We start from the raw sequence: 12,537 nt of genomic DNA on the forward strand, positions 1-12,537 counted from the left end.
CTTTTGCATATATCCTAAGAGAATAGTGAAAAAGCATGAAAAATTAAGTATATGTATCTGCTTATTCAAGCATTATATATAATAGAAAACACTTTGAAGTGATTAAAATGTATTAAGAATGTATTAATAAGTAAAAAGGCTTATGAGAGGATGGCAAATAGAAAGAAGCTCAATTTAGAAAAGATTTCTGATCCAGAGCATGAGAGACAATATAAGCAATAGGCAGTATTTGAAGAGACAATGAGCAATAATTTTCCAAAACTCTTCCATGGATTAGAAGGAGCAATACATTCCAGCTCATTTTTTGAGGCCAGTATAACCCTGATATCAAAACGTGACAAGACATATTGCCGGAGGCGGTGACTCAGGCTTGTAATCCCAGCACTTTGGGAGGCTGAGGCGGGCGGATCACGAGGTCAGGAGATCGAGACCATCTTGGCCAACATGGTGAAACCCCGTCTCTACTATAAATACAAAAAAAAAAAAAAAAACTAGCTGGGCGTGGTGGTGGATGTCTGTAGTCCCAGCTACTCAGGAGACTGAGACAGGGGAATCACTTGAACCTCAGCAGTGGCGGAGATTGCACCACTGCACTCCACCCTGGGCAACAGAGCGAGACTCCGTCTCAAAAACAAAAACAAAAACAAAAAACAAACAAAAAAACCTGACAAGAAAGATTGCATGGAAGGAATATACAATAGCTCCTCTTTATTGGTAAGGGATATGTTTCAAGATGCCCATGGATATCTGAATCCGAGGATAGAACTAAACTCTATTGCCATCAGTAGGACACGTTTCTATGCATGTCTTCCACCTACAAATTAAATGCCTTTTCTATCTCAACTAAGTACTTATCACAAACTGTGGCTGCAACTTTTGCAGTTTGAGGTGTGACAACAAAACTAGTACAAATTTCTTTTTTCCTATTTCGAGATTTCCAGGATAGAAGATTCATTCTTACTGTAGATCTTAGCAACCTCAGCCTACAGTTTTCCTTTCCTTAAGTCAAGAACTAACGGCTGGGAGTGCCTGCAGCTCTACGGTGTGGATACTCTGGACAAGGGAACAGGCAGGACAGAGGGTGCAGCACAGCTGAGGATTTCATCACGCTACTCAGAACAGCATGCAACTTAAATCAGGAAATGTTTACTTCCAGATTTTTCCATTTAATATTTTCAGACCACAGTTGATTACAGGTAACTGAAACCGTGAAAGCAAAACTACAGGTGAGGGGGGACTACTGTAGAGCAATCTCATTCCTGAACACATCCTTTATCAAATGTAGGTATTATTTATTTGAGCAATAGCTGATAGAAATCCTGATGAAGATGAAGCAAAAAAGCTAAAATAGAAAATGTTAATGTAATTTAGTTATGTTCATGTTCATTTTATCTATAACACACTGTATATGTAACATTATATATATATATAATATACATATTTCTCTTCACAAAACATGCTTCTCAGAGAACCAAGAAATATAAAACTATTCTTATATTTATTTTATTCTGCCTTTACGTCAACAATGGCCAGTGAAAACAACTTGGGAGTAATAATGAAGATGACCAGAGGCCAGCGAGCCGAAAGTGTTCCCAGCAAAGCAGCCCTCTGATCCATATACTTCAGTTACATCTTACATCACCAAGGTAAATATGCTCCCCATGAAAGAAACAGGTCCAGCAAATGTATTTTGTTTAAATTTTTTCTGATTTGTGTAGGGAAAAAATGCACAAAAAGGCATTCATATCTTTTAGGAATATAGGCAATTTTTGATTTTAATTTTGTCTTTTTTTTCTAATTTGTGTAGAAAAAAATGCACAAAAATGCATTCATATCTTTTACGAACATAGGCAATTTTTGAACATTTACCTACGGAATTAAGTGACATCTATCTTAGAAAGAATATAACATTCATCCCAGAAATCTATGAAAATACTGTAAACAAGAGTATGCCCTTGCGAGCATTTGGTAAATACGGAAAACAAAGCTCAGTAACAAAGACATATCATAGTGTTGTTTTGAGGGATGCAGCCCAGATTCCTGATATTCCTAACATTCCTGTAATACCAGTTCAGTGACACTTGGATAAAAGATGGACAACTTTTTTTCAACCTATAACTGTCCCCAAAAGTGAAGAATATATTCATTACACAAGAGATTTTGAATATATCCTAAATTAATGTTACCTGTTTAGAATTTTTTAATTTTAGAATTGACAGGCAAGAGTGCATCTGAAAATCATTGAATAATGACTGGGGTTGGAATATTTTCCATTTTGACTACTTACTCATATTTTTAGTATATACTTAGTATATGTTAGGCACTGCACTAGATGGAAAAACAGTATGAAAGGAGACAAAGAGAACTGGGTTTAGAGGTGCAAATAAATGAGTTTCTGTAACTAGATATTTGTTACTAAAATTGAAAAGCAAAAATCTTGAAATGGACAATATCTGTGATCAGTTAGAATTTTGAGGAGGCTCCAGTTCCAGCATATTGATATGAGGAAATAATTGAAGCAGGAATTGTAGTGCTCTTCATGGGTGTAGTGCTTGAATCTAGAATACTACCCGTCCTATAACACAGGCTCAGAGAACAAATGCTGAATGAATGTATCAGCTGCTCGGGATTTTACAAAGATCTAAATATTTGAGTCTGTTTAGATAATAACAGAAAGTACCAAATACAGCTCTTATTTTGTCTGGCCAACTTCTAGGTGTCTTATTCATATTAATTTACTTATGCTTATCAGTCCTATGAAATTGGTGCTGTTTTTATTCCCATTTCATAGGTGAGCATACAAAGACTTTAAACAACCTGCCCAAGGTCCCACAGTTAGTAAGCATTGGAAATGGAATTTGAACCCAAGCCATATGGTTCAGGATTCTGTACTATTAGACCATGTGCTACACTGTCTATGTGGGATCTTAGGAATTTTAAGAACTATCGAAATCAAACCTCACCTGGGGACTCAAAGCATTGTGGACAGAATGTGTTAGGTATTCATTCTTTCAATTCCCAGTCTCTCATTCTGTATTAAACCACCAATCAAAGAAGAAGTCAACAATCCAGCCATGGGGGGGATGGGCGTAGAGATTAAGTATTTTTGCGATTTTAAACAAGCAATAACATTAATATAATATTCAACTACCCTTAAGAAACTGGTCATACAACCTGTTTGTAATGATACATCAGGATAAGCAAGACTTGTTGAACAAAATAGTATTAATTTTGAAATTATATGCTAAAGCTAGACTGAGAATTCACCCATTATAAACAAATCAAAGTGTGAGAGTTGTCAATATAGATAATAGAATCTTTTAAGATAAGTTTGCTATAAAATAATGAGTCTTTGGCTATTACAAAGATACATACATGTATGTAAACTTATGAAGAATGATCTCATTTAAACAAGACTTAAGCTTCTGCTTCATGTTTCTTATTAAAATGTATTTTCTTAATAAAATGTATTTTCTTATTAAAATGTATTTTGTGTGCACTTTTCAAGAATTAAATTAAATTATTCAGTAGGCCAGGTGCAGTGACTCATGCCTGTAATCCCAGCACTTTTGGAGGCCGAGGCAGGCAGATCACAAGGTCAGGAGATCGAGACCATCCTGGCTAACATGGTGAAACCCTGTTTCTACTAAAAAAAATACAAAAAATTAGCCGAGTGTGGTGGCGGCTGCCTGTAGTCCCAGCTAGCGGGAGGCTGAGGCGGGAGAATGGCCTGAACCCGGGAAGCGGAGCTTGCAGTAGACAGAGATGCGCCACTGCACTCCAGCCTGGGCGACAGAGCGAGACTCCGTCTAAAAAAAACAATTATTCACTAACTCATCTTCTGTTTTGAAAACATATTGACAAATAAAATTCAACTTAGCTTTCCAATAACACATGTGAATGGCAATCTTGATTAGTAAAAGGTTTGGATTTAAGACTTCTTTCCTTATTACTTGAAATACAAACACGAGGCATTATAGACAGTTGTGTTAGTCATTGTGTTACAATGTGTTATAACACATTATAATTGTGTTAGTCATTGTAGTAAATGTAGAATCAATATCATTAACAAAGCCACTGTGGTGATATATGGACAGGTTGTGTTTATTGTTCCCTAGTCAGCTTCTTAATGAAGCAACGTCTTAGTCTCTGTGGGTTTCTCAATATTCCAGAGAAGTGACAAAGCCACTGGCCACCTCAGGTTTCCAGAATATTCTGCTGTAAGGCAGGCCAAACCAGATCAGAGCAGAACAATAAGCTCTTCTTAGACTTCCTAACATAATGATAATAAATTAATTCAGTAACATCAGTGCCTTTAGCATACAGTTATTGCTGTGAGATCGAGAAAGATTTTGCTCTCAAATGCTCACCATGGGAATGAGGAAAAGAAATGACCTCATATTTGGCATGTACTAGAGATTTGGTAAGCAGCTGATCAGAATAATAATTTAGAAGAGATAATCATATGGGTATTAGAGTCAAATGATCAAAGTTCAAATGTCAAATTAACCACTTATTAGTAGTATGATCCTTGCAAAGTCACCTATTTTCTCGTGTGTGCGTGTGTGAGATGGAGTCTCGCTCTGTGGCCCAGCTGGAGTGCAGTTGCGGAGATCTCGGCTTACTGCAAGCTCCGCCTCCCAGGTTCACGCCATTCTCCTGGCACAGCCTCCCATGGAGCTGGGAATACAGGGGCCCGCCACCACGTACGGCTAATTTTTTTTATTTTTGATAGAGACTGTTTTTCACCGTGTTAGCCAGGATGGTCTCGATCTCCTGACCTCATGATCCCCCTGCCTTGGCCTCCCAAAGTGCTAGAATTACAGGCGTGAGCCACCGCGCCCGGCCAAAGTCACCTATTTTCTCTAAGTAGTTATTTCCTCATTTGCTAATTGGATTTACATGACAAATTGTGAAGTTTTTTTTAGAATTATGCAAGATAATGTCTAATAAATGTTTAATACAGAACCTATACGTAGTAGATGAACATTTTTGAGGTGAACCCTGAAAACATTGTGTTACATCTTTAAAAGTGTGTTTATATAGTCATATGAGCTTTTCATCTTCTACTTTTTTCTGTTTTACTCTAGTTTTTTGCAAATGACAAGACATGCACCAAATGCAACATAAACACAAATAACCGAGCAAATGGAGTTTATGAGAAAAGAGAAGATGAAAGGTGATAAACATTTTCTACCATTATTAATGCTATAGTACTTAAGTGTTAACAATTTACCATTGACCCAACTTATCTAGCATTATAAAAATTTTCTGTTAAAAAGTTATAATATGTATCATAATAGGTCTTATGTTATACTTTATTAGGTTTTCATTTGTTTGATTGACATATAGACGTATTTGACAATCAAAATCTATAGTTTGGGGGCCAGGTGCGGTGACTCATGTCTGTAATCCCAGTGCTTTGGGAGGCTGAGGCGGGCAGATCACCTGAGGTCAGGAGTTCAAGACCAGCTTGGCCAACATGGTGAAACCACATCTCTACTAAAAATACAAAAAACTAGCTGGGCGTGGTGGTGGATGCCTGTAATCCCAGCTGCTCACGAGGCTGAGGCAGGAGAATAGCTTGAACTTGGGAGGTGGAAATTGCAGTGAGCCGAGATCGCGCCATTTTTCTCCAGCCTGGGCAACAAAAGCGAAACTCCATCTCAAAAATAATAATAATAATAATAATAATAAAGAAAACAAAATCTATAGTTTGTATTTAGGTAAAAGCTACCATTGAGGTATGGATCCTCACAGAAAATGAGTTTGCACCTAGACTCATGCTGTAGTTAGCAGGTGACAGCTCCCCCTCCTGGTCAAGAGCGTAGATGAAACCCTGCATATCTGACCATACTCCTAAAATCTTTCAGAGCTTATCTTGTGGATCTGCAGGTGAGAAAATATCTAGGCACACAACACACATATGCATATACATGAGTTTATTCACACACAAAAACATACTTATCCACATTTTCATTCCTGTCCCACATACATAGGCTTGACAAATGCTGAGGATATGAAAGGCAAGATGATATATTTGAAAGGTACCCTCTCCTTGTAAATAGTAGTGCAATCCAAGAAGACATTAAATACTCACAGAAATCTACATTCAAGGCTCCAAGACTATATTTTTACTTTATCAAGGCATGAGGTTTTCAGGAATAGATAATATCTACATTAAATGTAAATGCAACTGAATTTTTTCATAGACTTTCATTTGTTTCTCTCAGATTCTTCTTAATTTCTCGAGTTACTAAACTAATATTTATTAGATCGTACTCTGAGTCAGGTAGTCTGCTAAATGCTAGGGATACAGCAATGAACCAATCAAGTGAAATCCCTGCCTGTGTAGCAATAGAATTCTAGCCAGGGGAGATAAATGTTCACATTAATTTGTACTTCATCTCTGAAGTTTTCAATGTGCAAAACATGCACAATAATTAACAGTGAGTTTTAATCATTCCCCCAGTGAAGTTCAGAAATGTGAATTTTGATTCTCTCACTATTACTTAGAATAATAATAGTTGGCCTATTTCTTAGTAAATTTGTGGCTCTATTTCTGGCTTCTCACTGATGTTTTTAAGTAAGTCAAAAATGCGAATAGGTAGAAATGTGAAAATCAGATACTGCGTTATGAAAAATGTGAAGATCAGTGGTACTGCGGCATAGAAGTCAGTGAAAGATACATCTATGTGAAAGAACTTACTGCCATTGTTTAAGAACTTGATCCTTTTCCAGTCACCCCAAATATGAACCATTTCTATCACTAAATTTATCATTCTCATTCACAGGGAATTATGGAGAAATACTAAATAAAGCATGTTTTGAAAAATTCCCATAGGCTTTGAATGAGCAGGAAAAATTATATATATATAAAAAAAGAAATCCCTCTGTAGAGATCTTGCACAGGCCCTGGTGTTGTGTTTAAGGTTCCCTTCTGTTAAAGCTCTGTTTTTAAGCTACTCCGATTAGATTTTTGAAGCCATAAGGTAACCTTTCCAAGACAGATTTGTGAGCTTTTATTTATTAAGTCAAGAACTGCCCATAGAGCACCACTGTTATCATTTAGTTTGAGGTGATTATTTATTAACATCAGGCTGGAAGATGACTTAGCACCCGTGAGATCCAGAGTTACCAGCTGTTCTTGTTCACAGATACTGCACGCTAAAAACAGGTGTCCTTGACAGTTACTGTCTTTTTCTACTGTAAGGGGCTTGTTGAAGTTTTATCCTACAGAATGTCCCTCAGTTGTAAGGAGCGGAGATTTATGGTTAGATAATGTGGTTGCAAGGATGCTTAGAGCCTTTCTTCTCTCTATAGAATGATCCTGAGAGGAAAATAAAGATACTCAAGAGAATGTGTGAGGCCTATTATGACTTAGTAGTATAGAAGAACAAAAACTAGCAAAGCACACTGAAGGTAATTTTAAAATGTAAACTGTCTTCTATTAGGTTGGTGCAAAAGTGATTGCGGTTTTTACCATTAAACGTTATTACGTGGCCGGATGCAGTGGCTCATGCCTATAATCCCAGCACTTTGGGAGGCTGAGGTGGGTGGATCACCTGGAGTCAGGAGTTTGAGACCAGCCTGTCCAACATGGCAAAGCCCCATCTCTACTAAAAATACAAAAATTAGCAGAGTGTGGCAGCATGTGCCTATAATCCCAGCTACTTGGGAGGCTGAGGCAGGAAAACTGCTTGAACCTGGGAGGCGGAGGTTGCAGTGAGCCGAGATCATGCCATTGCACTCCAGCCTGGGCAACAAGAGTGAAACTCCATCTCAAAAAAAAAAAAAAAATGTAATTATTCTGCAGCCAACCTACTAGAAAGGTACTTATATATAAAATACTAAATAGAACCTCAGAGATAATTATAACCAGTACTAGAAAATAAACAACTCTCTTTTCATATTAAAGTTTATTATTGCTGAATTATCTATATATCTCTTCTCCTCCTTCTGATATTTTCATTCTCAGTGGTATAAAGGAAATATTTTAAAACTTTTGCAGCAACTGTCTAAAGTTTCAACATATGTGAGAGCTATCACATTGATGTTAACGATGATTGTCTTGAACATATGCAATAGATAAATGCTGGTTGTCTCTCAGCCACTGCAATTCTCATTCAGTGCTGATGAATAATGTTTAATATGAATGCAATGCATTATTCCAACTTTTTTTCTTGTTTGCAGAAAAAAAATTGTTTCATTCATCTATTTATGTTTTTAAAAAGAATCTGAAACAGGGAGCTGTCTGTAATTTATAGAATTGTGTATCTTTTAAGGTGTCAACATTGATATTTAGGCTACTGGAAAAAGAGGCAAATAACTTAGCCAAGACTCATTTATGAAACCTCATGCTCTGAGCCAGCCCCATGTTATAAGACATAAGCCATGAAGGCAGAATGAGAAGGTTAGGCCTGGAGGAATTTGGCTTGACTGTGTCTCCATAATCTTACCCAAGTCAGTATGAGAAATGATACTCCTTAATTATCATTTCAATTTAAAATACTTCTTGCACAATTACAAAATCAACCATTCACTTGACTAAACAGCATTGTTATTTTTCTCTGGAGTTGGTTTTCAAACTTTGGGGGAGGAAAAACTGTATTTTTTTATTGCAGCTCTAACAAATTACCACAAATTTAATGGCTTAAAACAACACAAAAGTATCATCTTAGAGTTTTGTGGGTCACAAATTCAAAATAACTCTCACTAGGTTAAAATCCAGGTGTCTGGCAGTATGGAATTCTTTTCTGGAGGCTCTCAGGATGAATTCATTACCTTGCCTTTCCAGCCTCAAACACTGCCCAGATTTGCTGGTTTGTGACCCTCTCCCTTTACCTTTGAAGCCAGTAGCATAGCATGTCTCAGACCTTGCCCCATTGTCACATCGCCCTTTCTGATGCTTCTTCCATTTTTAAGGTTTCTTATGATTACCTTAGGCCTGCCCACACGATCTAGGCTAATCTCTAATTTAAGGTCAGCTGATTAGCAACCTTAATACTATGTGCAACTTTAGTTCCCCTTTGCCATGTGACCTGACATATTCACATGTTCTGGGGAGTAGGACATAACTTAGTTAAGGGCCAGAGAGGTGAATGGAGTTTTGAGCTGCAACTTGTTACAATTTAACTTTAATCAAATTAATTGCCTACTAAATCACACAAAAAAATCAAAATTCACCAAAGATATTTAACAACTCTAGGTATCAAAGACATAGCAATCACAATGAACAGAATATGATGTAAAGAACCAGAAAAGTCAGTCCTAAGCGGAAAAACAGTCAAAAAACTCCAATCCTGAGATGAGTTGGATGTTGAAGTTATCAGGCAAGGATTTTTAAACAGCTGGTATAACTATGCTTAAGGATTTCTTTCTTTTAAGGGCTTAAAGTAAAAGAGAAAAATCATACCCAAGAAACAGAATATATGAAAAATAACCAGGTAGAAATTGTGTAACTAAAAAACCCAGTATCTAATTTTTTTAAAAAATGGGCTTAATAGCAAAATGGAACTCATATAAAGAAGAGTTAGTAAAATTTAATATGGATTAATATAAATTAGGCAATTTTTAAAGAGAGAAAACATAATTTAAAAAGAAAGAACAGAGCCTCAGAAATCTTGTAAGAGTATATGAAAATTTCTAATATTTATAATCAGATTCCCAGAAGAAAAAGGCAGAGAAGTGGTAGGAAAAAAATCTGAAGAAATAATGGATATACTTCTCAAGTTTTGTAAAAGTCAGTATTTCACAGGTTCAAGAAGATTGGCACCACCTATCAAAAGAAATGTGAAGAAAGTCACACTCTAAACTCATCCTCATCAGATGGCTGAAAGCCAAGACTAAAGAGAAAATCATGAAAGCAAGAGGAACAGAGAACAACAATACATCACACAGAAGGGAACACAATTCAAGTTTATGGAAAATCTTTAAAAATATTTATAAATTGGAAAGGTGGGAAAATTAAGTACTGAAAGAGAAAATAATTGACTACCCAGAATTCTATATCCAGCAAAAATATCCCTCATAAGTGAATGCAAAATAGTATATTTTTCAGATAACAGAAAACTAAGAGAATGTGTTGTCCTTGTACATGTACCAGGAGAGAATCTGAAAGTTCTGAGGATGAAGAAAAAGTAGGTAGTAGAGAAAAATTCATATATTAAGGAAGAAAGAAAACATCATTATAAATGATAAATATCTGGGTAAATTTAAAATTTTTTTATCTGAATTTAAAATAAATGAATGTGACTATATACATACAACATTTTCTTGTGGGATCTTAATGTGCAAAGAAGCACAAGAAACTTGGGGGTAATTAATGTAATTCACACATTGTTTGTCGTGGTGATTTTGTGGATGTATCGGTCTGCTAAAATTAGTTGAATTGTACACTTTAAAAGCTTGCAGTTTTGGGGGGCATGTAAATCACATGTAATAAAGTAACTTAACAGAAGATCCTGAGAAGAAGGGGCATGACAAGTTATAAATGCAACAGATGGCCAGTAAATAGTAATAGTAGGTGTGACTCTCATATGCTTTGCTTCCTTATGTTTTTCCTTTTATGGTTCCAGGAACTCTAAATGTAGGGAACTATGTCATAATATATCACTGTGGGAAGATTAATCAGAAAAATCATTAGTCCTTCAAATATGAGTACCTTTTTTATTGTTATGAGGTAGAATTTAATTTATCCATCTAAAAATTAGAGTATGGTTATTATGTATTTACTAAGCCCAGATATTTTAGAGTCATTCATTCTTTATTCTTCTTTTATTTGGAATTTAAAAGTGTAAGTCTAATGGTCAAAATATATCTTAAATCCATCCATCTCTACACCCGGTACTCTGACTTGAGTCACCAACATCTGTAGTTGCTGCCTGGTAAAGTACAACCACTTCTGAATGGTCTCCCTTTTCCTGTCTGGGCACAACCAATTTATTCATCATTCAGCAGTCACAGAGATCTGCTTTAACTGTGGCTAAACCCCTCCAATGGCTTTCAATGGACTGCACATAAAACCCAAACTCTTTATTATTTCTTACAAGGCACTAAGTTGCCTGATCCAGGCCCTGTCATACTGCCTGAGTCACTCTCTTTTACTCACTGGGATCTTGTCACACTAGCTCATGGTAAGTTCCAAGATATTATCAATCTATTTCTTCCATCAGGGCCTCTTAGCTTTCTGTTCTCTTGTCTGAAGCGTTCTCTCTCACACTCACCTTCTCATTTTCAGCATGGTCAACTGCTTTTCATTCTTCAAGATTCACTTCAGAAGTTGTTCCCACTAAGAAAACTCCTCTAAGCAGCCTTACCTAATCAGTTCTCCCCAGTAACGTATACGCACAGCACTCTATTTACATCTTTGCTAATATTTATTACAATCTTTCAATTTTTTTGACGTATGTGTTCAGTCATGTGCTTCTATTCTTTTTCACTGGAATATAAACTTTATCAGACACCCTGTGAGTCTTTTGTGCATCATTGCATTTTTTTATTCTAAACGAAGTGTTCATTGTGTAGTAAATATTCAATAAATACTGAATGAATGAGAATGGAACAGTGTTTAAGCAAATTAATAAATACATATTGGATCAATGCTATTTGTAAACTAAATTCTATAATTTTTATTCATGAAATATTAACAATGCTTTTTTAATGAAAATTTCTTATAAGATTCTTCCCTGTTCTTCCTCTTATATCGGCTGCTCAAGAACTGAAAGAAATTATGGTGGAGCTGGAAAAAGTCCAGGAAAATTTAAAACTTGCACATAGTCATCCAAATGCAACAGTATCCCCACAGAAGATGATGTCCTGGGATTTGGATGTAGAAACAGAACAAGAGAATAAAAACAAACTTACAAATGTAATCTTTTCTCATGGCTCTAGAATAACTAAAATAACTCGTAATAACATTAATCTGGTTACTTCAAGTAAATCTCCTTCTGATATTTGAGTTTCTGATGCACAAGGCAGTCCACTAACAAACTGAAACCATCATGTTGATTGATGTTCAGAAGGAATATATTTGAAGACATTTACTTCATAGACACCAAAATGCATATTTGCCATTTTCTTTTAGGGGTCTTTTTTTTTTCACTCACGAGGATTTAAGAATCACTTCACAATGTCATGTTGAGATATAGATTCTGGCTGTTAGATAAAGCACATTTTCTAGGTAAGTAACTCACTAGATTCATATTGTGACTTGAGACTCTTCAAAACTGTAGATGCTGTATCATTGAAAGAGGAGACTATTCTCTCTGACTTTTGTAGGAAATAGCCTGACATGTATATTGCAATTTAGAGTTTTATTGAATCAATGATTATAATTAAGATAAAACATAATCTTGAGTGGTAATGATCAGACCTAATTTTAGGGTGAACAGCAGAGGAATAATGCAGTAAATGAAATAAAACTATCATTAACTTCATAAGAACTTTGAGTAGTATTTTGAAAGCTCTCAGAACCTAAAATAATTGTACATATATGTTTATATGTATGTGTGTGTGTGTATATGTGTGTATGTATGT

The 12,537-nt window shown here is 35.8% G+C and overlaps 1 long non-coding RNA gene across 1 annotated transcript in view; it reads left to right on the forward strand.

Annotated features, from left to right (window-relative positions):
* The first annotated feature begins 1,533 nt into the window (after window positions 1–1,533).
* LOC105515249 overlaps window positions 1,534–12,537 on the forward strand; it is a 21,704-nt gene continuing 10,700 nt past the window's right edge. Inside the window, exon 1 of the long non-coding RNA XR_001002287.1 lies at window positions 1,534–1,646. This is a non-coding gene — a long non-coding RNA (uncharacterized LOC105515249). The remainder of the gene's footprint in view (window positions 1,647–12,537) is intronic.

The sequence above is a fragment of the Colobus angolensis genome, unplaced genomic scaffold (assembly GCF_000951035.1).
Source record: "Colobus angolensis palliatus isolate OR3802 unplaced genomic scaffold, Cang.pa_1.0 Scaffold257, whole genome shotgun sequence".
Lineage (NCBI taxonomy): Eukaryota > Metazoa > Chordata > Mammalia > Primates > Cercopithecidae > Colobus > Colobus angolensis.